The sequence below is a fragment of the Nelusetta ayraudi genome, unplaced genomic scaffold (genome assembly GCF_046127955.1).
Source record: "Nelusetta ayraudi isolate G7.1 ecotype Tasmania unplaced genomic scaffold, CSIRO-AGI_Nayr_v1 ptg000034l, whole genome shotgun sequence".
NCBI lineage: Eukaryota > Metazoa > Chordata > Actinopteri > Tetraodontiformes > Monacanthidae > Nelusetta > Nelusetta ayraudi.
This window is the reverse complement of record NW_027466084.1, coordinates 5,337,713-5,341,918: the sequence shown is the minus strand read 5'-3', so window position 1 is coordinate 5,341,918 and position 4,206 is coordinate 5,337,713.

Sequence of the window (4,206 nt, the reverse complement as noted above, 5' to 3'; positions counted from 1 at the left end):
GGCTGAACAAGAACAACACTCATTTGCTTTCTCTTTCGAGCAAGTTCCAGTAGCAAAGTCCTGAACCTGAGAAGCCAGCTCACCATTCGTTTTAACCGAATCCAAGAGGAAAAATAACTGATGAATCGCATAATTGCGTCCACCTGTTCATCGGCTTGAATCGCATTCACTGAGATGACAGGTTTAACCTCTGGATCGTCCACCGAAACCTGTGCATGGACATCTGGGTTTGTGGGCCAGTTGACTTCAGGCTCAACGAGAAATTCGGGACCCGACACCCAGAAGTCAGCCCTCAGGAAAGACTCAACTTTAACTCCTCTTGACGCCAAGTCTGCAGGGTTGCTTGATGTATTTACGTATCTCCATTGAGATAAGTCGGATGATGCAAGTATCTCCGAGACACGATTCGCCACAAATGTCTTAAACCTTGCCGTTTTATTTCTGATGTACTTCAAAACGGAAGTACTGTCAGTCCAGAAAACTGACTCCTTGCGAGGGATGGTAATTGCCTTCAATGGAGCAACTCGTGCTTTCCCCATTATAAAAGCACAGTGCATCTGCTTGTGGATGTCGTGCAATAACAAATATGTCACTGTCCCGTACCCATCCTCGCTTGCATCTGCAAAGTGGTGCAGCTGAGCAGAAGACAACTCTCCGAAGTCAAGAGGTTTCAAGCACCTTCTGATCTTAAAATCTTCAAGCTGATGCAGCTCCTCCAACCAGACCTTCCACTCATGAGCAACACTGACTGGCAAAATGTCATCCCATCCAAGCTGTTGTCTACACAAGTTTTGAAGGATCCTTTTGGCAGAGAGTACAACAGGCGCCAGGAGACCAAGTGGATCATAAATAGAGTTGACAGTAGACAAAATCCCCATCCTTGTCAGAGGTCTGTCTCTAAGCAGGATCTTGAATTTTAACGAGTCAGACTGGACACACCACTGAACACCCAGCGCTCTTTCCATGGGCAGTGTGTCATTGTCCAAATCCAAGTCTTTCACCTCCATGGCTCTTTCCCGTTGGGGTACGGCAGAAAGGACAGCACGTCTATTGCTGATCCATTTGGTGAGCTGAAAACCGCCTTTAGCGCAAAGAGCAGAAAGTTCTCTATACAAAGAGACTGCCTTCTCTTTGGAGCCAACAGACACCAAGCAATCATTGACGTAAAAATTGTTCAACACTGTGTTAACTGCCTCCGGACTAAAGTGCTTCTGGTTGTCAATTGCACATTTCCTCAACGCAAAATTTGCACAACTGGGAGAAGATGTGGCACCAAACAGATGGGCAACCATTCTATACTCCACCAGATCTTGACTGTAGTCCCCATCCGGCCACCAAAGAAACCTCAACAGGTCTGCATCATAACTTGGCACTCTGACCTGGTGAAATGTCCGCCATGAGCACCACAGGCTCCTTTCGGAACCTAGTAATGACACCGACGAATGAGCTGGTCAGATCCGGACCCTGAACAAGCTGAGCGTTTAAGGATGTACCTTGGAACGTAGCCCCACAGTCAAAAACAACACGCAACTTCCTCTTCTGCGGGTGATACACCCCATGGTGAGGTACATACCACACCCTGCCATCACAGCGACCCAGATCATCGTCAGGCACCCTCTCAGCGTAGCCCTTAGAAATAACATCGTTCACAGAGTTAACGTATTCTGAGTGGAACAAGCCATCACTTTTCGAACTTCCTTTTGAGACTCTGAGCGCGTTGCTCGGCAACCATCTTGTTGTTGGGCATTCTCACATCAGCCTGCTTCAGAGGTAAACCAATGCTGTAGTGCCCGTTCACTAATATAGTAGATTTAGTGACAGACTCCATAAAATGATGATCTTCCGTTGATAATCCAAGTTGCTCGTCCTGAGCACACTCAGGGAAATCAGCCTTTGTCTGTTGTTCCCACAACTCGTCAAGTTTTGCGACAGAAATCCTGTTGACAGTGACATGCTGCTGCATGCAAACAGTGTCACGATGACAGTCTATTCTCAGGGGACCATTCACGGTCCAACCCAACAATGTCCTGACCGCATAGGGACCCCCTTCAACACCCCGAACAACCTCCCATGGTTCCAAGGCTTTAGGAATATTAGTTCCTATCAACAGGTCTACCCCAGAGTCAATTTCATTTATTTTCACCCCCTCAAGGTGTGGCCATCTTTGAAGATCTTGACGTCTGGGAATGTTGCCTTGATGGACAGGCATGCTCTTCTGCGTGAATATGTCCGGTAGCTCACAGAAACAGTCGGTGGTGTCCAATCCAGCCACCTCTAAATCAGACACAATGTGACTGCCGACAACTTTCTCCTGACCCATTGTCCTGAGAAGAATACTTGGTTTCCTTCCCATGAGCTTCAGCCTGTTCATAAGGGATTCAGTGCAAAAGGATGCTGTGCTTCCAGGATCCAGGAAGGCATAAGTCAGCAATGTTTTGTCCCCTTTCTTTGATTTTACTCGCACCGGTAAGATAGAGTGAGCACAAACAAGCTCACCGGCCCCAGTAAGACCACTGGATTGCACGGAGATCGACGCATTTGCCTTTGCTGTCTCCGGCGCTGGTTTTGTTTGGTTCACATTGATTTCCTTTTGCCTTGAATGGATATGCAGCATAGTCGGATGTTTTAAGTTGCATATTTTACACGAAAGACGCCTTCGACAGTCTTTACTCCTGTGCCCAATGCACAGACAGCCAAAGCAAACCCCATTTTCCTTCAAAAAGGACATCTTTTCGGTGTGTGGTTTTCCTTGCAACAAACGACAAAAGTCCAAGATGTGTCCTGCCCCACAAAACAAACAAATAGCTGACTCCTTTTCTCTTTTAATGCTAGGTTCAACCCTCTTATCCGCTGTAGCAATAGTGGTCGCAAAGCTACTTCCTTTTGCTTTCGAGTAAGGCTGAGGTTTAGAGTTCCTCCCATCCTTTCTTGCAGCTGCTACTGCTGGAGACTCCTGAATATCTCCAAATATTGGGTCACTTACTATTTTTACTTGCCTTTCAATAAACTCAACAATGTCTCGAAAGTTCACTCTGCGATTAAACTTATCCTGCAGATCGCAGGCAACACTTCTCCACATGTCTCTGAGTTTAAAAGGTAATTTTTTAATTAATGCCTGCATATTAGCAGTGACATCCAACTCGTGCATGGACCCAACACCTCCCATTGCATTACAGCACGCCCGTAATAAAAGACTGTAAGCCTGCAATGCTTTCCTCGGATCTCACCACAGGCCATGTGAGAACCTTGTCCATGTAGGCAGAAGCAATTTTTATCGAGTCACCAAAGTGTTCGCGCAACAACGATTTGGCTTTGGCATATCCCAACTCATGGGGCATATGCTGACAGCTTCTAACCAACTCCCTTGGCTGCCCTCTAGTGTACTGCTCAAGAAAGTACAAGCAGTCTTTAGCACTGTGTGTCTTTTCTTCAATGCTATGTTCGAAGGCCATCATAAAAGTTTGAAATTGTAAGGGATCTCCATCAAAAATCTGAACATCTCGCTTAGGAAGAAGTAGTAGAGACTGCTGCTCAACCAACTCAACTCAACGATGTAATTTCATTTTGTTTCTCCAAGACTGTTATCAAGCGATTATGATCAGCCCCATTTTGCGCAACAGGAAGAGGATCTTCCATGCATAACTGAAACTGGTCACACACTTGCTCTCTGTATATTTTATTTTGTTGAACCTTTGGTTCAAAAGACGTGGCTTGTTGCAGCAGACCTACATTTATCTCCTTAAGTCGAGCAGCCGCTAAATGTGAACGTAACTGAACATTTTCTAGAATACATTGTGGTGGCGGTCCCTGTGCCACAGGCACAAATGTATTAGCATGAGCGTTCAATGTTACATATTTTCTTTGTTCTCTCTCCAAGTATGAATTCATTCCATCTGATTTGGCTTTAGAAACTCTTGAGCCTTCAGAGGCCTTTAACACATTTACTTTGGCTATTGACGCAGCTATTTCCATCTGCAAATCAAGCTGCTCTTTCCTTTTCCTAAGTTGTTCTTCTTGCTCTTCCAAAGCATGTTTATCTTTCAACAGCACCTGACGAGCCATGAGTGCAGCGACATCTGCCTCAGCTTTAATACGCGCTGACGAGGTGGATGAGATGCTGGACCTAGTACCTGCAGAACTTCTTTTCTTGGAAGACCCGCTTGCAGCATTAGAAATACTGTCGCTAGGTTGAACATCATCTGTAGC